Source organism: Hyperoodon ampullatus (assembly GCF_949752795.1).
Source record: "Hyperoodon ampullatus genome assembly, chromosome: 2".
Taxonomy (NCBI): Eukaryota; Metazoa; Chordata; class Mammalia; order Artiodactyla; family Ziphiidae; genus Hyperoodon; species Hyperoodon ampullatus.
The window spans coordinates 84,014,217-84,041,651 of NC_136915.1; the positions used below are offsets into that span (position 1 = coordinate 84,014,217).

The window sequence follows — 27,435 nt, forward strand, 5'->3', positions numbered from 1 at the left end:
AGGAGCCTGCGGGCGCAGGGGCGAGTGGGGAGGGCGGTCCCTCCAGCGCCTGCACCTCAAAGTTACCAATTCTTGTTCGGCAGAGTTGGGATGTTGAGTTTCAGGCAGAGCTGGGGAAAGGGCCACCCGCTCACTGTGTGCCAACCACCCTTTGTCACTGGGGGCCCCAAGGCTGCTCTGTTTAGCTCCTCAGTCTCGAGATATCTCTACCGAATGGTCCCATCAGCTTCTCTGCTAAAGCCTCTTGCAGGTGCCTCAAATTCAGTCTGGGGGTCAAGTGGAAGGGGAGATGCTCTTCTCTCTCATTGCTCTTTTTCGTTTTTTCTGCCTCTGCCCACCCTCACAAACAAAAGTCTCTTCCCGGATGTGGGAACAGATGTATATGTATGACTGATTCACTTTGTTATAAAGCAGAAACTAATAATAATAAAAAAAGTCTCTTCCCTCCTGTCCTTTATTTTCAAAGAGTTTATATTAACGTGTAGAAGCTCTGTATACATTATCACTATTAACCTTCTTATTGATTTATATTGAAATATTTGTATCAGTTTATATTTAGCATTGTTAGTCTTGTTCTTTGTTCTTAAGAAGTTTCCAAATTTATTTAATTAAATCCATCTAATTTTTCCTTTGTTACCTCTGTGTTTTCTGTTCTGCTTATAAAGGACTCTTCTGCCCCAAGATTACAATAATATTCTTTTGTAGTAACGTAGGAATTGTATATTTAAGTTCAACTGTCTGGAATTTGTTTTTGTGAATGTCATGTGTTGAGTGGAATTTCTTTAAAATTCCCCATAGATTTGGGTGTAGAGGCTAAAAGCTAAGAGAAGAGATGGAGGGAGCAACTCAGCTGGCTCTTGGATGCCCTGTGCGGGGGAAGCGTGTTTGCTGAAAACACAGAGGACTGTGTTCTTGGCCAGCTTGGAGTTCCATCTGCTTCCTGCTGAGAATGACTCTCAAACCCGGTGTCTTTAGAGCCAGTCTTTCCTGTGTGATTTTTTTTTTTTTTTTTTTTTTTTTTGCGGTACGTGGGCCTCTCACTGTTGTGGCCTCTCCCATTGCGGAGCACAGGCTCTGGACGTGCAGGCTCAGTGGCCATGGCTCACGGGCCCAGCCGCTCCGCAGCATGTGGGATCTTCCCGGACTGGGGCATGAACCTGCGTCCCCTGCATCGGCAGGCGGACTCTCAACCACTGCGCCACCAGGGAAGCCCTCCCGTGTGATTTTAATCCAGGCTTCAGAGGTTGAGAGGAATATGTTCAGGGCTGCATTTTGTTGCATGTGAGGGCAAACTGAAGAATCACTGTGGACCATGAGGACTGAGTTTCAGAGAGGGCCAGGACTCTCCTGTCCACAAGGCCTGGCTCCATGCTGGTGGGGTGGGCAAAAAACCATAAGTTCTTGAATTGTTCTAAGACCCATGGCATCAAGTGGCATCCCTGTTACCTCCTGGTTAACTTCATTAATGATGGGGCCTCAGTGCCTGGCATGTGCTGGGACCTCAGAATATTTATTTGTTGAATTGTTAGAAATCCATTAGGAAGGAATGGGGATTCCCAAGAAGATGATGGTCAAAACAGGAGAAATTTAATGGCAGTCCTATGTAAGATGACATCCATCCATTTACTCATTCAGCAAATATTAGGTGAATGCCTCCTATGTGCCAGGCACTTTTCCAGGAGAATAAGTGTGTTATTTTTCCAACAACAATCAATTCTCTGCTTCTCCAACACCAACTGGGTATTCAACAGTTCACTTCAATTCTGACATTAACTGCTTAGAATTATCGTATACTCCATAGGTTAAGAGCTCAGTTCTACAAGACTGCCCAACTTCAGACGCCAGCCAAAAATGGGGCCCCCAGGGTACCTGCACTTCTGCCTGGCTGACTACAAAACTGAGGTTTCCGTGACCACCCTCTTTCCCCTCAGATCTGATAATTTGCTAGAGTGACACACATAACTCAGGAATTTACACTGATGATCATGGGTTAAGGATAAAAATGTACAGCCAGATGAAGAGGTACATAAGAGGAGATCCAGAAGGGCTTCAAGTGCAGGAAATTCTGTCCTGGTGGAGTCATGGTGCACCATGCTCCAGGCATGTGGTTTTGTTCAACAAAATGGAAGCTCCCTGGACCTGTTGTTTAGGGTTTTTATGTGGGGTTTCATTACACAGGCACAATTGATTAAATCATTGACCATTGTGACTGAATTCAAATTTCAGCCCTTCTCCCCTCCTGGAGGTTGAGAGTGAGGCTGAAAATTCCAACACTTCCATCACATGGTTGGTTTCTCTGGCCACTGGCCTCCATCCTGAAGCTATCTAGGGCCTCACCACTAGTCACCTCGTCAGCATTATTCAACTGTGGTTGGAAAGAAGTTTGTTATGAATACAAAAGACACTCCTATCACTAGAAAATTCCAAGGGTTTAGGAGCTCTGTCTCAGGAACCAGGGGCAAAGTCCAGATATATATGTACCACAATAAGATATCTGCCCTTGTGGGGCTTACAGTCTGGTGGGAGAATATACACAATAAGTTATATGATATGTTGGAAGGTGACAAATACTATGGGAAAAAAGGCAGAGCAGAGTAAGGAGGGTTTGGAGTGCAGGTAGGTAGGGTTGGCAAATGTGTTACAATTTTAAAAATGTTTCAGGTGAGAACTCATTTAGTTTTAGACAGAAACCCAAGTACTGTGGTTGGTGCAGAATAGAATCATTAAAAGAAGGGACATGGAGGGCGCAATAAGAAATAAAGCATATGGTTGAAACGAATTGCTTTGATTCATTATTCCTTCTAATAATGAGTTGTGTTCAATTTTGTGTGGTCAGCATCAGACAAGGGTAATGTCAGCACTAACTCTGAATCAGGTTCCCAGCTAATTTGAGGCAGGCTTAAAATAAAGTATTGACCAAAAACCTAGCACAATAATGTGACATTGTAGTCATGTGGTCTGCTAGGTGATCCGAGGACAGATAGAGCACTAGATAAGTGTGGAAGAAGACCCCTTGGAAATGGGGTCCGTGAGGCCAGCACTGAACCTAGAATTGGCAGATTTATCTTTTCTTCCCTCGTTACAGAGCTGGATGTTGACCTTCTTGAGACGTTGTACTCATTTGTTTCTGTAGGAAGAAGCTTCAAACAAACCCTGGGGTCCATCAAAACATGCACATTCCTCAGAGAGCTGTGTTAAAGTCTTATTGAAGTGACTGTTACACGAACCAGCAAGAGAGACTTAGAACTGAGGGTAGGTTTAGAAGACGTTTGGTCATCTACTTTAACACCTCATTTTATAGATGCAGGAATTGCCCAAAGACACTGCAGAGAATTAATGGGTATCAGGTCTCCTGACTTCTTATATGGTGTTTTCCCCATGATATTGGTCTATTCATATTAGAATTTTATGCTTAGAGTTTGGAGTTAACCATAATTTTTATGGATAAATATGAAGAGTGGCTAAGAACTCTGCTCCTCATAGGGGTGAGTCTGGCAGCCATGTTTCTACCAGGTAACCCTGCTCCATAACTAACTGGATTAGTTGGAACCATTCACTTCTCCTCCCGAGAATTTGGCCTGAGTCCTGAAGTTGGGAACTGAGTCATGAAACCTGCCTCAGCTGTCAAAGGAAGGTCTTTAAATTCCCTACAAGCTGTCTTGCCCTAGTTCTTGGATTTCATCCTTCCAATAAAACCCTTGTTTTACTGATGCTAACTCAGATTGGTTTCTGTTATTTGCAACCAAAAAAGTCTTAGCCAAGAATCTTAGAAGCTGAGGCCTAAGCACATCATTTATTTTCAGATATGAATTTTAGATTTAGAAGTCATGGTTCTTTTTTGTTTGTTTGTTTTGTTTTGTGGCCTCTCCCGTTGCGGAGCACAGGCTCCGGACGCACAGGCTCAGTGGCCATGGCTCACGGGCCCAGCCGCTCCGCGGCATGTGGGATCCTCCCAGACCGGGGCACGAACCCGTGTTCCCTGCATCGGCAGGCGGACTCTCAACCACTGCGCCACCAGAGAAGCCCATGTTTCTTTAATATAGGTTACTACGACATTACCATTTTGGTTATGATGTTAAATTATCAGGGCGTGTATTAAGACTTAGTCTACTTGGAACTGTGAAGAGACTGAGCAATCACTGTGAGGGGTTTGTCTTCCAAAAAACTTATTTTCTTTTGTGTTCCGTTAAGAGTCTTGACTTGTATATTAATAATACTTATATGAGACAGTGTGGAAAAATGCTTGAGTTGAGTGTTCCAGAGGACAAACTCATTTCAAAAGCAATCTCAGTTTCTTCATCTGTAAAGTAGCCATAATAATACCTTCATCATTATGTGAAGAAGAGTAAATTCTATTGAATGAAATAAAATAACGTGGGTGTTTAGAGCGGCAGACTTTGGTTCAGGTCCTACTCTGCCTCTCACTAGCTGTATGAGTTTGGCAGATCATTCAATCTCCCAGAGCTTGAGTGGCCTCATCTAAAAAGCAGGGATAAGAATAAATACTTCACAGGATTATTTTGAAAGCTTTTCCCTTGTAATGGGAACTTGACAATTGTTAATGTTCCTCCCACACCTATTATGTCCTTTCAGGCTTCTCTGTTTGCCATGGGTGGGTTACAGAGTCATAGACTTTGCCAGATGATTGTTACAGCTTGGGTAATTGGAGGCTATGAACTAAGATGACAATTTGAGAATGGGAAGGACTCAGCCCAACCCATCTGAAGTACAGTCTCTGAGAGGGACCAGGCAGGTGCACACAAAGCCTTTTGTATGGCCTTAAGATGAAGGGCAGACCAGCTGTGTGTGTGCGTTTGTGTGTGTGTGTGTGTAAATATTGGTCTCCTGAAACTCGTATTTGTCATATGGTGTCTGAAAACTCTGTGCATTTCTGAGTAGTGTCTCTGAGCTGAGGGCACTTGGGAGGGGTGGAAGCGTGGCAGTGGGGTCCCTGATTTTGATCCCTGCTTTAATGGCACTGTATAAATATGCTGGGGGTTATCCTAGGCCAGTAGGCCACACAGGACCAATAGGTAGAGCTTTTGTTGTAATCTTTTTTTAAAAAAAAATACATTTATTTATTTATTTTTGGCCACGTTGGGTCTTCATTGCTGTGTGCGGGCTTTCTCTAGTTGCAGTGAGCAGGGGCTACTCTTCACTGTGGTGCACAGGCTTCTCATTGCAGTGGCTTCTCTTGTTGCAGAGCATGGGCTCTAGGCATGTGGGCTTCAGTACTTGTGGCACGCAGGCTCAGTAGTTGTGGCGCACGGGCTTAGTTGCTCAGCGGCATGCGGGATCTTCCCAGACCAGGGATCGAACCTGTGTCCCCCGCAATGGTAGGTGGATTCTTAACCACTGAACCACCAGGGAAGCCCTATTGTAATCTTTGTTTACATCAGAGGGAAATCCTTGACTATAAGACAGAGAAACAGCTATGTCTTCTGGGCAAGGCAGCAAACCAAGGTATCGTAAGTATGGTGTGGTGGAAAGTGTGGTGGAAAGAATATGGGGACTGTGGCAGACAGATCTGGGTGAATCCCAACTCCACTACTTACCAGTTATATTATCTTGAATCTCTGAGCACCAGGTTAAGCCTCTTAAAGTTGGGATAATAATATCTAGAATTAAATGACATAAAATGAATGTCACGTATGTGGAAGTGCCTGACATGTATGTCCTTACTTTTAACAAAATAGCTATAAAATGACACAAACATATCATTTTGAAGGCTACTTAAAAGTATGTATTAATTAAAATAAACCAATTACTACATCTTAAAGTTCTCTTGAGATTTTAGTTATCTTTATCCCAGGTCAAAATACATAGTGACAGGGCCAACCAGCTGGGCCAGTTCCAGACCCCTGTGCCCAGACATCACAGGCAGTGGAGAGACACTTATCATTGGATTGTCCTGACCTCTTGGCCTCTGTACCAAGACATATGGGTACTTGGCTTGGTCTCACTAACGCCAACCACTCAATTCCTCATGTTAATGAATTGTAATGATTTTATTACTTTAGTTCTTTAGAGTAAATAGTATACTTGTTTGCTATCTCTTCAAGTTTTAATCATGGTATTGAAAGTTAATTACAAAAGATCAACTCTCTAGAAACTCAGTAATTATAAATGTTTTTGACACTTATGTCAAAACTTACCCTTCAATTAATAATATCAGGTTGATGTTTCTTAGATTTTTTAAGGTATCAACTACATACTCACAAATGTCATTAGATTACACACACACACACAAATGATGTTTAAATGTTTATGGCCTAGAAACTGACCAACAAGGTAACATAGAAAAGCCAAAATGGGGCTTCCCTGGTGGCACAGTGGTTAAGAATCCGCCTGCTAGTGCAGGGGACACGGGTTCATGCCCTGGTCCGGGAAGATCTCACACGCTGCAGAGCAAATAAGCCCGTGCGCCACAACTACTGAGCTTGCACTCTAGAGCCGGTGAGCCACAACTACTGAGCCTGCCTGCTGCAGTTACTGAAGTCCACGCGCCTAGAGCCCATGCTCTACAACAAGAGAAGCCACTGCAATGAGAAGCCCACGCACCGCAATGAAAAGTAGCCCCCGCTCGCCACAACTAGAGAAAGCCTGAACTCAGCAATGAAGACCCAACGTAGCCAAAAATAAATAAAAATTTTAAAAAATTAAAAAAAAAAGAAAAACCCAAATGTTTAAGGTAGGCCCCCTCTACCTGATTTAAGTGGAATCATCTCCTAATGGCTGTTTAAAGCACCTGAATAAGACGATTTTTCCATTTTCTTCTCTAGATCCTCAATGGTGTCTTGCCAGGTAGGCCGTGAGGCTCCATCCCACCAAATTCCAGTCAGGATTCAGCTGGCAAAGGGGCAATCCTGCTAAGCATAAGCCAAAAAAATTATCTGGGGAGAGTTCAGGAAACAAATGTCCCAGTCTAGGGTCTGGGGCCTGGGCAACAGCAGATCTGAGCTGTTAGCACTTTGGCGGGGGCTGAGAGTGAGGGCTGGCCCACCCACACGGAGGTCTCTTGGTCATTTCAGACCTGCTCATCTGAGTAGCTGCTTGGTGCAGGGAGCCAGAAAAAAGAAGCCCAAGACAGGGTTCTTGCCCTCTGAGATGGTAGAATATGAAACAAAATGTTACGGACCACAGCATTGTCCAACTTTGGGAGAGATGAGACTTTTGCTGTGGAGGAGGCATGGGAAGATTGAACAGGTGCTGGGCTCTGAAGGCTCATCGGGCTTGGATCTTGGGGTGGGTGTGGGTGGTGAACCAGGGAGAACATCACCCAGACTTCTGTGCTGTCAGTCAGCATCAGTCAGCCTGGATTTCTTTATTTTTTTTTAAATTTTTTGGTCACACTGTGAGGCATGGGGGATCTTAGTTCCCTGACCAGGGATCGAACCCACACCCCCTGAAATGGAAGCACGGAGTTTTAACCACTGGACCGCCAGGGAAGTCCCAACCTGGATTCTTATCATGCTCAGAATCACCAGGTTATAAGAAGACAATTTCTGCAGAACTGCTGCTCAGTTGATTAGGCAGGTCCAGAAAATGAGCGTGCAGGCTTTTGGTTGGAATGTCATTGTTGTAGCCATCACAAAATATTTATCAGTGTATTTATCACCATAGGCTGCAAGAAACTAGACCATGCTAATCAGGATGGGTTCAGTTATCTGAGATGCCATAAGAGGCATCTCAGGGGTAAATAGCTGACATGGCCTGCACCCAAATCCCCCTGGGTCTTTGTTAACCAAAGGAGCACAGGTTCTGTCCTGTCAGGAGCTCCTGAAGGCCTCACTAGACTAGACATGGACCTGATCCAGGCTTCAGCCCCCAGCAGAGCCTGTGTCCTCCAGCATCCAGAAGTCCATCAGTGGACTTGGGGCCCCAAGGCTTTCATGATTTCACAATCAGCATCCCTTGCTGCCCTGGGTTTGGGGCTACAAAGGTCCAAACAACAGTCCAGAAGCATGCAGACATAACTTTCCCAGTGGCCTCTCTTCTCAGGAGACTGTCTCTTTCAGAGCCAACTCTGAGCTTTGCAGGCTCTGGGCAACAGAAGGTTACTGGAGGATTATCAAAGGATTAGGGGGCTTTGCTGAGTGAGCATGTATGGGTACTTTCTGCCAGAGTGATTTTTCTGAAACAGATCGGATCATGCCACCCCTCTATGGCTCTGTGTCTCCTGCAGCTGTATTTGGAAAAGTGTTGCCCAACCATACTCTGCATCAAACTCACCCAACCGATGGAGTAGTTATTAAAATGCAGATTCCTGAGTCTACTCCCTTGTCGGTTGAATCTGAACTTCTGTGTGCAGCTTTCAGGAACCACAGTTAAGACAAGTTCCCCACTAAAGTCGGAGAACCAAAGTATATTACAGGATAAAGTCCAACTGCTTAGCCTGGAGGATAAGGCCCACCAGGATGTTGCTATGCCTGTCTCTATCTTCTCACTCCTCCTGGAAGCACTTACCTACCCTGCACCCCCAGTGATGTACCTCATAGAATTAAGGTCTCCCTCTCACCCCCATGATGTTCCTACTACTTAGAACACCCTCCCTCCCAGCCCCACTTCCCTTCCCCTCGTTACTCTTTAATTCTTAACAATTAGCTCAGCCATTGTCTTCTCTGGATTAGACATGCCTCCTCTACGTACCTCTTAGTGGTGCCCACACTGACTCATAACCATTTGGTACTTGTCTTTCTTCCCATTGGACTATTAGCTCCATGAGATGGGGCCATGTCTTGTCCTGGTTTCCAAGTGTGTATTATGTTCCCTGGCCCTCAGCAGAGGCTCAGAAACAGTTGGGAATATATCAAGTTTTCACAATAGAGGTACCAAAGCCTTGGGTCTATTTGGGTTGAGTAAATCTTCTTATCAAAACCCAAATATTGGCGGTGGTGATTGTTTTTAAATTCTAATCTCTCAAAGACAACGATGGGAATAACAAAGAAGTAATAAACTTAGGCTATGAGATGAATTATGTACACCTTACTGGAGATTGTTAGGCATTATATGTGCAACAAATTTCAAATGGAGGTACAATCATGGTGTGGCCCTGTCCTAAATGTACAAAATCACACTCAGGGGGCTGGAGTTAGAAGGCGGGGGTGTTGGACGGGTGGGCCACTGCTGGGAGTTGAGGAACCCAGGGCCGAAGCTAAGATAGGGGGTCAGGACCTCCAAGGAGAAAGGAGTCAGAGGTCTGGGTCAGCACTGGCAGGTGTCCTGAGGGTGGTTGCTTCCAGCATTAAGTAACCTTACCAAATCCTGAAGGCAGCACATTGCAGAGGCACAAACACCACCATCATCAAGAGTCAGGAGCTGGGTAAAAAGTGGGCCAAGAATGGTGAAGAGTTTGGGAAAGGCGGGCCAGCACTTCTCTCCAGGAGCCCTTGGGATAGCAAGCCAGTCCTCCATGATGGGGTTTTATAACAAAGGCCTTGTTTTGGGCAGTCAGCTGAAGGTAGCTGTGGGCCCTGGGCACGTGTTCATGGGAACATGACATCTAGGGGAGGATGGGCGTCTGGACAGGATTGTCAGGAACCCCTGATAAAATTCTTACCAGCCTCCCCGCTCTTTCTCCCTTTAAAAATGAAGAACCTAGGGGTAAGACAGGAATAAAGACACAGACCTACTAGAGAATGGACTTGAGGATATGGGGAGAGGGAAGGGTAAGCTGTGACAAAGCGAGAGAGTGGCATGGACATATATACACTACCAAACGTAAAACAGATAGCTAGTGGGAAGCAGTCTCATAGCACAGGGAGATCAGCTCAGTGCTTTGTGACCACCTAGAGGGGTGGGATAGGGAGGGTGGGAGGGAGGGAGACGCAAGAGGGAGGAGATATGGGAACATATGTATACGTATAACTGATTCACTTTGCTATAAAGCAGAAACTAACACACCATTGTAAAGCAATTATACTCCAATAAAGATGTAAAAAAATAAACAGCAGAAATTTATTTCTCACAGTTCTGGAGTCTGGAACTCTGAGGTCAGGGTGTCAACACAGGAGAGTTCTGGTGAGGATGCTTTTCTGGGTCACAGACTCCTGACTTCTCACTGTATCTTCATGTGGCCAAGAGCAGAGAAAGGAAGCAAGCCTTCTTGTTCTGCCTCTGACTCTGGCACTGACCACGGCTTTTGTGGTTTTGGAAAAGGCCACCATCCCTCTTCCTGCTCTGGTCAACCGTAAATGGTGACATTTTCATCAACTGCCCCGGCCCCCCAATGAAGTCATCTCATGAAATGGTGAGCCTCTGAGTCTGCGTGTTTGAAACTTTGGTAACACTCTGAAAGCTGTGGGCCTCTTTACAGCAGGTGTCTCTGATACAAGATGCAGGTCCCTAAACACTGCTGCCTGTTTTACCTCTGCACACTTTTTTTTTTCAAACTTGGCCTGACAGGAAGCTCATGTTTGGCCTCCCTGGATTAACTGAGTCTCTTCCCAGAGCCCCAGGGAGTGTCAGCACCGGAGTGTTTATTCCAAATGTCTCACCACTCATGCTTCTTTAGCTTTCTTAAATCCTTTTGTCTTTTTATTTCCAGTTTGGCCAGTACCTGCCATTCTTTTCACCTCATCAGAAGGTTGAATGAAACAATGTTTGTTCACCAGATTTCCCATGGAACCATGCTTTTGGGGAGTATCAGAGAGGCAGATTGTTTCTGTGTTCTCCAGCCTCTGTCCTGGGCCTTGGTCCTCCCAGCTTGGCTGTGTGCATGACCTTGGGCATGTGCCCACCTCCAGGTGGCCACCCTTACCCCCCAGTCCCACTGTACTCTGTTTCATCATCATTTCAACCCCTTCTCCATCCAACCTTGCTGTTCCAATCCCAAAGTTTGTTTCTCCTAGTGTTTTAAGCATTGCAGTGCCCTTTGGTGGTCATTGTAGATGTACTGTGCTTTTGAGAAGAGGTCTGACAAGTACATACATGCAATTTTGGGCCTTTGCTTGATACTGGTCTGTTGCTCTGGTGCTTTTTTTAATTAAAAGGGAGGGAGGTATGAGCGTGGGCTGAAGACAGGACTGGGGTCATCAAGACTTGAGCCTGATCTATCTCTGACATTGAGTCTCCCTCTGGCCTTGGGTGAGTTCCTTAAATTTTGAATGAAGACTCTAATGAAGGGTCCAGGAGTTTCTTGGGGACATGCTAAATATTGTTGAAAACACTAATTATTGAAACTAACTTCTCAATGGCACAGCTGTATCTGTTGGCAAATGCCAAATTTCTTTTTGCAAGTCCAGGGTCAGATACCCTAGCTTCCCTCTGCTTGAGCACCATCAGATAGCTGTCTCATTTTTCATCAAAATAGGAATAGCAGGCATGGGCATTCATTAATTGTAGCTATTAAAAAAAAAAAAACTCCTGAGCAAATTCAAGTAGAATGTGATTGTGAAAGCCAAGGCCTGTTGCCAAAGAAAGGTGTGTGTGTGTGTGTGTGTGTGTGCGCGCGCGCGTGCACGCGCATGCGCGCGTGCTCTGGGTCACCTGCTATGTTATGTAATATCCGATCCTTGACCCCTGGATGTTATCCAGTGAGTAGCTGGTTGGATTTGGGGTCTAACGTGCCTTGGGAGCTGTTCATAGCCTTGCTGGGAACTAGATGACTATGGCGTTTCAATCCTGCTTGATAAACAGTCTCTTCCCATCTGACACAGCCCGGCTGGTTTGCAGGACTGGCAATCGCCTACTGTGTCTCTAGAGAAAGGCTCTGAAATGGTCAGCGAGGAGCTGCCACAGAGCTCTTGGCAGCCCATCCCAGGTTTGCAGGAAGGGTTCTGGGGAATTTTGAGGACATCTATTCTTCTATGCAGGGATTTACAGGCTTTCTCTGTTAAGGAACTTTAACAATCTAAGCAGCTGCTTGAGTTTTTTGGAGGGAACGTATGTATTACTTCCACTCTAAGCCAGGCTCTTTCTTTGGGGCTGGGCCAAGGCCTGTTGCTGCCAGCGCACAGGGCCTAGGGGACCATTACAGCATTGGATTTGTCTAGAACAGCCTATTTTTAGCTGTTGGGTGAATCAAAAATGATATTTGTATCACACCACCTAAGTCAACCAAGCCAGGCTGCTGTAATGTAACCAAGATACAGAGTAATTTGAGGCACCTAATGGTAGGGGGCAGTGTGCTGCACTGCTAGACAGCTCTGCTCCACACACACACTCAGGGCCCAGAGTCTTCCCGTCTTGTGGATCTGCCATCCTGAATCCTTAAGCTTGTTTCCATAGTTACCACAGAACCAAGTTCCAGTCAGTAGAGTTGGGGAAAGAGCATGGAGGGCCCCTCCTGGTCTGATGTCACACCTGTCACTTCCACTCCATTCTGCTAAAGAGAGCTTAGTGACCAGGCCAAATGTGCCACAAGGCTTGAGTAATGCTGTCTCTACCTGGGCAACTTGGCACCAAGTCACTGTTCTGTTATTGTGGAAGAAGAAGTGAATGGATGTAGTGCATAGCTAGCAGCCTCCCCGTAGCCTATTCTTTTACATCATTAAGATACTTTACGAGTTCTGTGTTCAAAGCCTGCCCTCAGGGCTGGATTCATGGGTGGGAGGCCTGCGCGCTTGTGCTTGATTTAATGCCTTGCTATTGCCATCTTGAAATTCTAAATAATTTTTTAATAAGCTTTCATTTTTCACTGGGCCCGCAAAATTATGTAGCCAGTGCTGCCTGCCATTTCCCAAATTAGCATTTTCATTCTACCCTATTCAATATTAACTGAAAATCCATTTTATAGTAAGACAATCATGAAAGGTCACAGGAGGGATGGGATGCAAAGGTGAGTAAGGTTCAATATCTGGCATCTTCCAATTCAGCAGGGGGTTGAGAGAAGTGGAGGAGTTATCATTCAGAAGAGTCCTCCACACGCTGCTGTGAATATTCCTGGGGTGGCCTCTGATGGTGGTGGTGTTGTCAGGGGGTAGCGGGTGGTGGTGTAAGATATTAGCTCTGGACAGGATAGTTTTTAAATGAATTGTTTCAAGCCTACAAAAAATAGAGAGAGTAATCTTACAACTATCTATGTATCCACCCCTTAGTTTTGTCAACTCTTAATATGTTACCATGCTTGCTTCAGATATTTTAAAGAAATTTGAATATTACACATATATTTGAGCCTCCTTTGTGTCTCTTCCTGAATCTCATTCCCCTCCCTCCCACCTAGAAGCGATCATGTCCTAAATTTGGTGTTCATAATCCTCAAGCATAGCATTTTTCACTCCTTATATATGTATCTATAAATAATTTTTAGTACTTTCACGTTTTAAATTTTATAAAAATGGCAGCATACACTATTCATTCATTAACTCAACAAATACTTACTGAGTAGCTACTATGGCCAGGCACTGTTTTCGGCACTGGGGGTGGGGGAAACGCTGGCCAACTCCACCGAGCGGGCCGTCACCATTGCTGGTGTGCTGCAGTCTGTCACCGAGTGTACCAAGTAGATCAGCCTAGGCATGCTGGAGATGCTCTCCCAGTCCCCAGAACGGAGAGTCAAGACGATTTTGTACCAGCCTATGCCAGATAGCTCTCTAGTCATCTGTGAGGGTGGCCAAGTTTGGTGCAGAGATGCTGCAGGCTACCCCACACCATCGATGACCTGGAGGGACCACCTCTAGATGCCTGCTCAATTCAAGGACAACACACCATTTCTCCACTCCATCTGGCTAAGCTGAACCAGGTGGCAAGACAACATTCTCACTTTGCCGTGATGCATGGTGAGACTGGATTTACCAGAATTGACCCCAGCCTTCCAGAGATCAAGGCTATTGGGCAAGTTTGGACACATTTAGTCAAACTACCCATGAACTCACCATCCCAAATAGCTTAATTGGCTGCATAGTCAGGCACCAAGGCACCAACATTAATGATATCTGCCAGATGTCCAGGGCCCAGATCAGAACTGCCAACCCAGTGGAAGGCTCTCCTGGAAGGTAGATTACTGTCACTGGTTCTGTTGCCAGTATTAGTCTGGCCCAGAATCTAATCAATGCCAGGCTATCCTCTGAGAAGGGCATGAGGTGCAGCTAGAATGATGTAGGTTCACTCATAACCCCTTTATGCTGTATTCTCATAATCCAGCTGTGTAATTTCTGGTCACTGATTTCCAGGTTTTAAATTATTTCTAAGTGTTCAGTTTCTACACAACTTTATCTTCCCCAGGAATTTAAAACTCACATTCTCTGTTCAGTTGCTAATGCTGGGATTCATATTTAGCTTATTTTATAAGCTTTTCTCTGTTTTTAGTTTTGTTTTGGGTTTTTTTGGCTCATGGATTTTATTTATGTTAGTTGATAAGAAATGTAAGAGCAGAATGTTAAATTTGGTTTAGTTCTGTAATGTCAAGAATTAAAAATAAAAAATGGTTTGGTTAGTAACAACCAGAAAAAGTAAGAGACTAAACAAAATTCCTGCCCTCATGGAGTTTGTATTCTAGAGGAGCAGAGAGATGATAAGCAAGAAGAGAAAGTAAAAACCTGTAGTATGTTTGATAGTGATAACTGCTAAGGATATAAGAAAAAGCAGAGAAAGGGGTATGATGTCAGGATGGGGATGGGCAGTTGAAATTTTAGACTAAGTAGCCAGGAAGGCCTTGCTATTTCTATCCTGCTGCCATTAGATATTTTTTCTAACCATTAATTTTTGAGATTTATCAATTTTGAAATACATACTTTTAATTAGTTCATTTCCACTGCTTCATGACATCAATAGCATGAATTGGACATAATTCATTTATCAATTCTTTGGTTGATTAATATTCAGATTGATTTTTGATATTCTTCTATTAGAAACAAGGCTACAAAGAGTACACCTGACCGTGTCTCCACATGCATTAATACAGAATAGACCTAGAAGGAGACTGTTGGGCCAGTGGACATGCACGTCTTCAACTTCATTTGATGTTTCCAAATTGCTGTTCAAAATGATCATATCCATGTACACTCTGCAGAAAATGGTTGCCATAGCAGACCTGAAGCTGCTGCGTTCTAGAAGGGCCTGCCTGCTAGGTTGGCCCTTGGCTGGTGCCTGCGAACTCAGATTTCTGGAGTGTTCCCACTGTTCTTTAACAGATAAGGGTGGTTACCTGTGCCTCAACTGTGCAACACTGTCGTTTATGCAGAGCACCTGCTTTCCCTCTGGGAATCTGGGATTTTGGAACCTGCTAGTTGGAAAGTGCTTATGTGACACAATAAAAACCTTGGGTGTTGCGTCACTAATGGGCTCCCTGGGGCAGAAACACCCATGTATTGCTGTGTTGCTGTCTTTTTGCTGCTGTGAAATGACTTTTTATTTGGATTTTCATTTCCTTGTCTATTAGTGAGGTTAAGCATCTTTTCATATGTTTAGTGACCATTTGAGTTCCTCTCCTGTGATGTGCCTATCATATTCTTTGCTCACTTTTCTTTTGGGTTGTTTGTCTTATCTTACTGCATCATAGGAGTTCTTTATATCTGGACACTAACTTTCTGTTCCTTATGTGTATTGAAAAATAATTTCTCTCTCTTTAGGGTCCATCTTTATTTTTTAGAATGTGTTTTGTTTTATGGAAGTTTTTCATTTTAATGTATTCAAGTTATTATTCTTTCCCCTGTGGTATGTGTGTGTGTGTGCACGCACACATATGTGTTTGTCTTGTTGTGTGTCTTTTTTTTTTAATTTAATTTTATTTTTTTATACAGCAGGTTCTTATTAGTCATCAATTTTATTCACATCAGTGTATACATGTCAATCCCAATCGCCCAATTCATCACACCACCAACCCCACCCCCCCACCACTTTCCCCCTTGGTGTCCATACATTTGTTCTCTACATCTGTGTCTCAAATTCTGCCCTGCAAACCGGTTCATCTGTACCATTTTTCTAGGTTCCTGCAACTTTACCAAATTCATTGCTTAGCTCTAGTAGTTTTCTGGTGGTATCTTTAGGATTGTCTATGTATAGTATCATGTCATCTGCAAAGTGACAGTTTTACTTCTTCTTTTCCTATTTGGATTCCTTTTATTTCTTTTTCTTCTCTGACTGCTGTGGCTAGGACTTCCAAAACTATGTTGAATAGTAGTGGTGAGAGTGGACATCCTTGTCTTGTTCCTGATCTTAGAGGAAATGCTTTCAGTTTTTCACCATTGAGAATGATGTTTGCTGTGGGTTTGTCATACATGGCCTTTATTACGTTGAGGTAGGTTCCCTCTCTGCCCACTTTCTGGAGAGTTTTTATCATAAATGGGTGTTGAATTTTGTCAAAAGCCTTTTCTGCATTTATTGAGATGATCATATGGATTTTGTTCTTCAATTTGTTAATACGATGTATCACACTGAATGATTTGCATATATTGAAGAGTCCTTGCATCTCTGGGATAAATCCCACCTGTTCATGGTGTATGATCCTGTTAATGTGTTGTTGGATTCTGTTTGCTATTATTTTGTTGAGGATTTTTTGCATCTATATTCATCAGTGATATTGGTCTGTAATGTTCTTTTTTTGTAGTATCTTTGTCTGGTTTTGTTACTAGGGTGATGGTGGCTTCATAGAATGAGTTTGGGAGTGTTCCTTCTTCCTCAATTTTTTGGAAGAGTTTGAGAAGGATGGGTGTTAGCGCTTCTCTAAATGTTTGATAGAATTCACCTGTGAAGCCATCTGGTCCTGAACTTTTGTTTGTTGGAAGATTTTTCATCACAGTTTCAATTTCATTACTTGTGATTGGTCTGTTCACATTTTCTATTTCTTCCTGGTTCAGTCTTAGAAAGTTATACCTTTCTAAGAATTTGTCCATTTCTTCCAGGTTGTCCATTTTATTGGCATAGAGTTGCTTGCAGTAGTCTCATAAGATGCTTTGTATTTCTGCGGTGTCTGTTGTAACTTCTCCTTTTTCATTCCTAATTTTATTGATTTGAGTCCTCTCCCTCTTTTTCTTGATGACTCTGGCTAACGGTTTATCAATTTTGTTTATCTTCTCAAAGAACCAGCTTTTAGTTTTATTGATCTTTGTTATTGTTTTCTTTGTTTCTATTTCATTTATTTCTGCTCTGATATTTATGATTTCTTTCCTTCTGCTAACTTTGGGTTTTGTTCGTTCTTCTTTCTCTAGTTCCTTTAGGTGTAAGATTAGATTGTTTATTTGAGATTTTTCTTGTTTCTTGAGGTAGGCTTGTATAGCTATAAACTTCCCTCTTAGAACTGCTTTTGCTGCATCCCATAGGTTTTGGATCGTCGTGTCTTCATTGTCATTTGTCTCTAGGTATTTTTTGATTTCCTCTTTGATTTATTCAGTGATCTCTTGGTTATTTAGTAACGTATTGTTTAGCCTCCAATGTGTTTGTGTTTTTTACGTTTTTTTCCCTGTAATTCATTTCTAATATCATAGTGTTGTGGTCAGAAAAGATGCTTGATATGATTTAAATTTTCTTAAATTTACTGAGGCTTGATTTGTGATGCAAGATGTGATCTATCCTGGAGAATGTTCCATGTGCACTTGAGAAGAAATTGTAATCTGTGGTTTTTGGGTGGAATGTCCTATAAATATCAATTAAATCTATCTGGTCTTTTGTGTCATTTAAAGCTTCTGTTTCCTTATTTATTTTCATTTTGGATGACCTGTCCATTGGTGTAAGTGAGTTGTTAAAGTCCCCCACTATTATTGTGTCACTGTCGATTTCCTCTTTTATAGCCGTTAGCAGTTACCTTATGTATTGAGGTGCTCCTGTGTTGGGTGCATATATATTTATAATTGTTATATCTTCTTCTTGGATTGATCTCTTGATATTATGTAGTGTCCTTCCTTGTCTCTTGTAACATTGTTTATTTTAAAGTCTATTTTATCTGATATGAGTATTACTACTGCAGCTTTCTTTTGATTTCCATGGAATATCTTTTTCCATCCCCTCACTTTCAGTCTGTATGTGTCCCTAGGTCTGAAGTGGGTCTCTTGTAGACAGCATATAGATGGGTCTTGTTTTTGTATCCATTCAGCCAGTCTGTGTCTTCTGGTTGGAGCATTTAATCCATTCAAGTTTAAGGTAATTATCGATACGTATGTTCCTATGACCATTTTCTTAATTGTTTTGGGTTTGTTTTTGTAGGTCCTTTTCTTCTCTCTTGTGTTTCCCACTTAGAGAATTTCCTTTAGCATTTGTTGTAGAGCTGGTTTGGTGGTGCTGAATTCTCTTAGCCTTTGCTTGTCTGTAAAGCTTTTGATTTCTCCATCGAATCTGAATGAGATCCTTGCCAGGTAGAGTAATCTTGGTTGTAGGTTCTTCCCTTTCATCACTTTAAGTATACTATGCCACTCCCTTCTGGTTTGCAGAGTTTCTTCTGAGAAATCAGCTGTTAACTTTATGGGAGTTCCCTTGTATGTTAGTTTTCGTTTTTCCCTTGCTGCTTTCAATAATTTTTCTTTGTCTTTAATTTTTGCCAGTTTGATTACTGTGTCTCAGCATGTTTCTCCTTGGGTTTATCCTGTATGGAACTCGCTACGCTTCCTGGACTTGGATGGCCATTTCCTTTCCCATGTTAGGGAAGTTTTTGACTATAATCTCTTCAAATATTTTCTCAGGTGTTTTCTCTCTCTCTTCTCCTTCTGGGATCCCTATAATGTGAATGTTGTTGCTTTTAATATTGTTCCAGAGGTCTCTTAGGCTGTCTTCATTTCTTTTCATTCTTTTTTCTTTATTCTGTTCCGCAGCAGTGAATTCCACCCTTCTGTCTTCCAGGTCACTTATCTGTTCTTCTGCCTCAGTTATTCTGCTATTGATTCCTTCTAGTGTAGTTTTCATTTCAGTTATTTTATTGTTCATCTCTGTTTGCTTGTTCTTTAATTCTTCTAGGCTTTGTTAAACATTTCTTGCATCTTCTCGATCTTTGCCTCGATTCATTTTCTGAGGTCCTGGATCATCTTCACTATCATTATTCTGCTTGCTTTTTCTGGAAGGTTGCCTATCTCCACTTCATTTAGTTGTTTTTCTGGGGTTTTATCTTGTTCCTTCATCTGGTACATAGCCCTCTGCCTTTTCATCTTGTCTATCTTTCTGTGAATGTGTTTTTTGTTCCACGGGCTGCAGGATTGTAGTTCTTCTTGCTTCTGCTGTCTGCCCTCTGGTGGATAAGGCTATCTAAGAGGTTTGTGCAAGTTTCCTGATGGGAGGGACTGGAGGTGGGTAGAGCTGACTGTTGCTCTGGTGGGCAGAGCTCAGTAAAACTTTAATCCTCTTGACTGCTGATGAGTGGGGCTGGGTTCCCTCCCTGTTGGTTGTTTGGCCTGAGGCAACCCAAAACTGGAGCCTAGCTGGGCTCTTTGGTGGGGCTAATGGCAGACTCTGGGAGGGCTCACAACAAGGAGTACTTCCCAGAACTTCTGCTGCCTGTGCCCTTGTCCCCACGGTGAGCCACAGCCACCCCCTGCCTCTGCAGGAGACCCTGCAACACTAGCAGGTAGGTCTGGTTCATTCTCCCCTGGGGTCACTGCTCCTTCCCCTGGGTCCCGATGCACACACTACTTTGTGTGTGCCCTCCAAGAGTGGAGTCTGTTTCCCCCAGTCCTGTGGAAGTCCTGCAATCAAATCCCACTAGGCTTGAAAGTCTCATTCTCTAGGAATTCCTCCTCCCGTTGCTGCACCCACAGGTTGGGAAGCCTGATGTGGGGCTGAGAACCTTCACTCCAGTGGGTGGACTTCTGTGGTATAAGTGTTCTCCACTCTGTGAGTCACACACCCAGCAGTTACAGGATTTGATTTTACTGTGATTGCGCCCCTCCTACCATCTCATTGTGGCTTCTCCTTTGTCTTTGGATGTGGGGTATCTTTTTTGGTGAGTTCCAGTGTCTTCCTGTTGATGACTGTCCAGCAGCTAGTTGTGATTCTGGTGTTCTCACAAGAGGGAGTGAGAGCACGTCCTTCTACTCTGCCATCTTGGTTCCTCAGCTGTTGTGTGTCTTCTGAGAGGCTGTATGGAGCAGTGATTAAGAATATGGGCAGTGGACATAGACACAGAGAATAGACTTGAGGACGTCACGGGTAAGGGGGGAAGCTGGGGCAAAGTGAGAGCAGCGTCGACATATATACACTACTGAATGTAAAACAGCTAGTGGGAAGCAGCAGCATAGCACAGGGAGATCAGCTCGGCGCTCAGTGCTTTTTGATGACCTAGAGGGGTGGGATAGGGAGGGTGGGAGGGAGGCTCAAGAGGGAGGGGATATGGGGACATATGTATGCATATGGCTGATTCACTTTGTTATACAACAGAAACTAACACAGTATTGTGAAGCAATTATACTCCAATAATGAAAAAAAAAATATATGGGCAGTGGAGCAGGACTCTGTGGGTTTAAATCCCAGCCCCACAACTACTGTTCAATTTAGGTGAAGTTAACCTCTCTGGGCCTCTGTTTGTTCACCTGTAATATGGAGATAATCACAGTTCTTGCTTATTAGGTAGTTGTACGGATTACATGATTAAACATGTCAAGTGTGTCAAACAGTGCTTGGCACATCGTTGGTTCTCAGTTAAGTGTTAACAACAAACATTATTGTTCAAGAAAACTTTTCTCACCCCAATGTGATGAAGACAGTGTCTAATGTTTTCTTCCTAAAATTTTCAGGTTTGGCTTTTCAAAAGTCTTTCAAAAAGTCTTTAGTTACTCTTCCTATTCCTTTTCTGTTTCCTTCCTTTCCCAAGCAAATCACTTGTAAGGCCATTAGCTGGGGTAGAGCAGGGTAGATATCCACGTGGGGCTGAGGGGGAGCCTTGATGGCCCTGAGTGGGGTGTAAGAGCCTAGAAGGGGTGAGGAGGGCATCCATGCAGGAAGGTGGACTGGTGTGGAGAGTCAGAGCCTGAGCAGGGAGAGGAAAGTGTGGATATCAGAGCCCTAGTACTGTGAGGTGGGATCCTTATGGGAGCGAGAGTGGTGGCAGAGATGGAAATTAGTTACTTCTAGGGGAAGTGTTCAAATAAGTAGATACATAAGTAGTAATAGAAGTAGGAAACTGATCAGTTCAGAATTTCAGAGAGTGACAACAATTAAAATAACAAAAAGTGTAAAGTTGTATAATTGCTTAGCATTCTGTAGTTCTCAAAGCTCATGTCTTTATAGTGGTGAATACCACTGGATACTCCAAAAAAGGGAGCCCCTCTCCAAAGGGGGGACTAAAAATAAATGGGGACTTCCTGGTTCTTCCCTGACACCTTTGCCCAAAAGCCCAAATTTAAAAATTTATCAACCCTACTGACCATGCTGTTATGTTTCTAAGAGCTTCTGAGTCAGCTGAGGAAACCAACATGGATGTTTGGAGCTGGGCCCTCAAACACCACTGGTTTATAGGTAGGAACTGATGTTGTGCTTTAAGACGTCTTGTTGCATGAAGTGAGGTAGATACAAGGCAGGTAAAAACTCAGGCTCAGGGGCTTCCCTGGTAGCGCAGTGGCTGAGGTCCGCCTGCCAATGCAGGGGACACGGGTTCGTGCCCCGGTCCGGGAAGATCCCACATGCCACAGAGCAGCTGGGCCCGTGAGCCATGGCTGCTGAGCCTGCGCGTCCAGAGCCTGTGCTCCGCAACTGGAGAGGCCACAACAGTGAGAGGCCCGCGTACCGCAAAACAAACAAAAAACAAACAAAAAACTCAGGCTCAGTTATACCCTCCTGTAAACTGGGCTGCTGTCAGTTGTTATCACTGAGGAGTATGCTGTACGCTGGGGCATCAGTCAAGATTGGAGACCTGAAATGATAGTTTCTGAGCTTGAAAATTATCTCCATTCTCTGTCCTTGGACTTATCTTTGAACATCTGCTGTCCCATCTAAACTGGAGTTACTTGAAGTCCCTATTATAAAACAGAGGAAAGGAAACAAGTGGTATCAGGGTCCCTAAAAGGCACCCGGAGCTGCTTTTGCTGGTCTTCTAACCTCTGCTTTCTCACTAGAACAGGGGTGGGCACAGTATGGTCTGTGGACCAAATCCAGCCTCACCCCTTCCATTAGATATTGTCTACAGCTTCTTCCCTGTTAAAAGAGCCAAGCTGAGTAGTTGCTACCAGAGACTGTATGACCTGCAAAGTTAAAAATATGTACTACCTGGCCCCTTCAGAAAGTTTGATGACCCCCGTATGAGAATGTTAACACCATAGAGACATTGGCTGTGTCTTGTGCACTGCTTTAGTTCTAGAACGTGGAGAATTGGATGCTTTCTGCCCCTCCCCTGCCCTCAGTGTCCTCTCACCTTCTCTCTTACCCCTTTGCTTCCCTAGTAGGCATAAGAGGATGGACTCAGCGGTCAGTATCATTCAAGAGCAAAGAGATTGCCAAGCTCTGATAGAAAATGAGAATAGCACCACAGCAAAGCTGTGTGCCTGGGATGATGTCGACCAGGTGCTATGTGTGCACTGCTTTGTAGATAACATGTGCCCCCTGAAACTCACCACAACCCAAGATAATGGGATTCAGCTACAAGAGGCTGTGGTCCCTTATGAAAGTTACTAATGTACAAAACCAAAAGGATGACTGGTTTGGCCAAAGCCTGACTCACGAGATGTAAATGTCTGAGCCTTGATATCAGGCAGCTGCTCAGAAAGCCAAGTGTGTGTCATGGTGAGCTTTGGGAAAGACTCTGAGGAGAGTATCTTTTGGGAGTTCTCATCCATATATGTCTCAATTCTTAAAGTAATAAATTAAGCTAAGAAACTGCTACATAATGACCTCCATGATGACCTAGGCTCAACTCTGGAGTCCCACATTGGACAGTGGTGGTGCAGAGCTAGCTGCCCCATGACTCACCCCGCTTTCCACTGCTTTCCTGCTTTCCCAAAGGGCCTCCTGTGTCATGTGTAGACTTGAACCTGTGTGATCAATGACCACCTGTGACCCAGGAAAGAGGCCCACCAGGCCCTAGAAGCAGACTTTACACCAGCTGGGCAGGGATTTCTGGGTCTGGTGGGCATATCTCCTCAGACATGGGAGTGAAGTAACTGGAGGAGGACCAGAGTGGGGCCTGAAGAGAAGGCTGGATGGCCAGCCATGTAATTTAATCCTTCCGGGACTTGGTTTCCTTTTTCATTAAAACAGTGTAAACCAAACAATTATATAAGGGCTTAGTTTCTGAACAGGGAGTTATTTTCTAGCTCTGCAAGCCTGTAGGTCTATGAATCTGAAAACTTCTAGTGCCTGTTCTTTCTTCAACTTGACAAACACCTTGGACAAAATGTGGCAGCAATTATGCCCTGTGGACACCTGGCGTCATGAACCATTCATCCCAGAGGACCTGCTGAGGCACTGAGTTACCACACTGAGGAAACCAAGCCCCAGATAGCCTGGGTCCAGGGGGTTGAGTGCTTCTGCCTGTTTCAGAAAGGTAATGCTGCCATTTTTTTCTAGGGGAAAACCTTCTTCCATTCTCCATAAAGCCCTCAGGCCTCTGGTGCAGAACTTCCTCCTCACTGGTCCCCGTGCAAATACATAGGCTGCCACAAGAGACCCTTTCTTCCAAGCCCAGAGCTTTGCTGACCTCTTTTCTGCCCCACTTCCCTCTTCTTCTTTCTTTAGGAGAGCCATAGTAGTGGGACCAAATGAAGCTATGAGCTGTTCACTCACAGTAAAAGAGATTCTCTTTTGATCCCAGCTGTTTTAAAATCTCGAGTTCCAAGATGGCGGAAGAGTAAGACGCGGAGATCACCTTCCTCCCCACGGATACACCAGAAATACAGCTACACGTGGAACAACTCCTACAGAACACCTACTGAACGCTGGCAGAAGACCCCAGACCTCCCAAAAGGCAAGAAACTCCCCACATACCTGGGTAGGGCAAAGCGGAGAGATTCCCGCACAGAGGATCGGTGCCGAGCGGCACTCACCAGCCCGAGAGGCTTGTCTGCTCGCCCGCCCGGGTTGGCGGCGCTGGAAGCTGAGGCTCGGGCTTCGGTCAGAGCGCAGGGAGAGGACTGGGGCTGGCGGCGAGAACTCAGCCTGAAGGGGGCTAATGTGCCACAGCTAGCCGGAAGGGAGTCCGGGAAAACTCTGGAGCTGCCGAAGAGGCAAGAGACTTTTTCTTCCCTCTTGGTTTCCTGGTGCGCGAGGAGAGGGGATTAAGAGCGCTGCTTAAAGGGGCTCCACAGACGGGCGCGAGTCGCGACTGAAAGCGCGGAGCCCAGTGACGGGCGTGGGACGCTGGGGCTGCTGCTGCCGCCGCCAAGAAGCCTGTGTGCGAGCGCAGGTCACTGTCCACACCGCGCTTCCGGGAGCCTGTGCAGCCCGCCACTGCCGGGGTCCCGGGATCCAGGGGCGGCTTCCCTGGGAGAACGCACGGCGCGCCTCGGGCTGGTGCAACGTCACGCCGACCTCTGCCGCTGCAGGCTCGCCCCGCACTCCGTGCCCCTCCCTCCCGCCCGGCCTGAGTGAGCCAGAGTCCCCGAAGAGGCTGCTCCTTTAACCCTGTCCTGTCTGAGCGAAGAACAGACGCCCTCCGGCGACCTACACGCAGAGGCGGGGCCAAATCCAAAGCTGAGACCCAGGAGCTGTGAGAACAAAGAAGAGAAAGGGAAACCTCTCCCAGCAGCCTCAGAAGCAGCGGATTAAAGCTCCATAATCAACTTGATGTACCCTGCATCTGTGGAATACATGAATAGACAACAAATCATCCCAAATTGAGGAGCCAGGAGTCAGTGCTGTGCCTCTGAGGTGGGAGAGCCAACCTCAGGACACTGGTCCACAAGAGACCTCCCAGCTCCACATAATATCAAACGGCGAAAATCTTCCAGAGATCTCCATCTCAACACCAGCACCCAGCTTCACTCAACGACCAGCAAGCTACAGTGCTGGACACCCTATGCCAAACAACTAGCAAGACAGGAACACAACGCCACCCATTAGCAGAGAGGTGGCCTAAAATCATAAAAAGTCCGCAGACACCCCAAAACACACCACCAGACGTGGACCTGCCCACCAGAAAGACAAGATCCAGCCTCATCCACCAGAACACAGGCACTAGTCCCCTCCACCAGGAAGCCTACACAACCCACTAAACCAACCTTAGCCACTGGGGACAGACACCAAAAACAACGGGAACTACGAACCTGCAGCCTGCAAAAAGGAGACCCCAAACACAGTAACATAAGCAAAATGAGAAGACAGAAAAACACACAGCAGGAGAAGGAGCAAGATAAAAACCCACCAGACCTAACAAATGAAGAGGTAATAGGCAGTCTACCTGAAAAAGAATTCAGAATAATGATGGTAAAGATGATCCAAGATTCTATTTCCCAGATCCAAAATCTTGGAAATAGAATAGACAAAATGCAAGAAACAGTTAACAAGGACATAGAAGAACTAAAGATGAATCAAGCATCGATTAAAAACACAATAAATGAAATGAAAAATACTCTAGATGGGATCAATAGCAGAATAACTGAGGCAGAAGAACGGATAAGTGAGGTGGAAGATAAAATAGTGGAAATAACTGATGCAGAGAAAAATAAAGAAAAAAGAATGAAAAGAACAGAGGACAGTCTCAGAGACCTCTGGGACAACATTAAACGCACCAACATTCGAATTATAGGGGTTCCAGAAGAAGAAGAGAAAAAGAAAGGGACTGAGAAAATATTTGAAGAGATTATAGTTGAAAACTTCCCTAATATGGGAAAGGAAATAGTTAATCAAGTCCAGGAGGCACAGAGAGTCCCATACAGAATAAATCCAAGGAGAAATACGCCAAGACACATATTAATCAAACTGTCAAAAATTAAACACAAAGAAATCATATTAAAAGCAGCAAGGGAAAAACAACAAATAACACACAAGGGAATCCCCATCAGGTTAACAGCTGATCTCTCAGCAGAAACTCTACAAGCCAGAAGGGAGTGGCAGACATAATTAAAGTGATGAAGGAGAAAAACCTGCAACCAAGATTACTCTACCCACCAAGGATCTCATTCAGATTTGATGAAGAAATTAAAACGTTTACAGACAAGCAAAAGCTGAGAGAGTTCAGCACCACCAAACCAGCTTTACAACAAATGCTAAAGGAACTTCTCTAGGCAAGAAACACAACAGAAGGAAAAGACCTACATTAACGAACCCAAAACAAGAAAATGGGAATAGGAACATACATATCGATAATTACCTTAAATGTAAATGGACTAAATGCTCCCACCAAAAGACACAGATTGGCTGAATGGATACAAAAACAAGACCCATATATATGCTGTCTACAAGAGACCCACTTCAGACCTAGAGACACATACAGACTGAAAGTAAGGGGATGGAAAAAGATATTCCATGCAAATGGAAACCAAAAGAAAGCTGGAGTAGCAATTCTCATATCAGACAAAATAGACTTTAAAATAAAGACTACTAGAAGAGACAAAGAAGGACACTACATAATGATCAAGGGATCGATCCAAGAAGAAGATATAACAATTGTAAATATTTATGCACCAAACATAGGAGCACCTCAATACATAAGGCAAATACTAACAGCCATAAAAGGAGAAATCAACAGTAACACAATCATAGTAGGGGACTTTAACACCCCACTTTCACCAATGGACAGATCATCCAAAATGAAAATAAATAAGGAAACACAAGCTTTAAATGATACATTAAACAAGATGGACTTCATTGATATTTATAGGACATTCCATCCAAAAACAACAGAATACACATTTTTCTCAAGTGCTCATGGAACATTCTCCAGGATAGATCATATCTTGGGTCACAAATCAAGCCTTGGTAAATTTAAGAAAATTGAAATTGTATCAAGTATCTTTTCCGACCACAAAGCTATGAGACTGGATATCAATTACAGGAAAAGAGCTGTAAAAAATACAAACACATGGAGGCTAAACAATACACTACTTAATAACGAAGTGATCACTGAAGAAATCAAAGAGGAAATTAAAAAATACCTAGAAACAAATGACAATGGAGACACGACGACCCAAAACCTATGGGATGCAGCAAAAGCAGTTCTAAGAGGGAAGTTTATAGCAATACAATCCCACCTTAAGAAACAGGAAACATCTCGAATAAACAACCTAACCTTGCACCTAAAGCAATTAGAGAGAGAAGAACAAAAACATCCCAAAGTTAGCAGAAGGAAAGAAATCATAAAGATCAGATCAGAAATAAATGAAAAAGAAATGAAGGAAATGATAGCAAAGATCAATAAAACTAAAACCTGGTTCTTTGAGAAGATAAACAAAATTGATAAACCATTAGCCAGACTCATCAAGAAAAAAAGGGAGAAGACTCAAATCAATAGAATTAGAAATGAAAAAGGAGAAGTAACAACTGACACTGAAGAAATACAAAAGATCATGAGAGATTACTATAAGCAACTCTATGCCAATAAAATGGACAACCTGGAAGAAATGGACAAATTCTTAGAAATGCACAACCTGCCAAGACTGACACAGGAAGAAATAGAAAATATGAATAGACCAATCACAAGCACTGAAATTG

General features: G+C 44.0%; 1 pseudogene across 1 annotated transcript; it reads left to right on the plus strand.

The window, feature by feature from the left end:
- Positions 1 to 12,746: 12,746 nt before the first annotated feature.
- Positions 12,747 to 14,031, plus strand: LOC307064689 (poly(rC)-binding protein 1-like; annotated as a pseudogene). The gene is made up of 2 exons: positions 12,747 to 12,778; positions 13,328 to 14,031. The product of its transcript is annotated as a poly(rC)-binding protein 1-like (transcript).
- Positions 14,032 to 27,435: the final 13,404 nt, after the last annotated feature.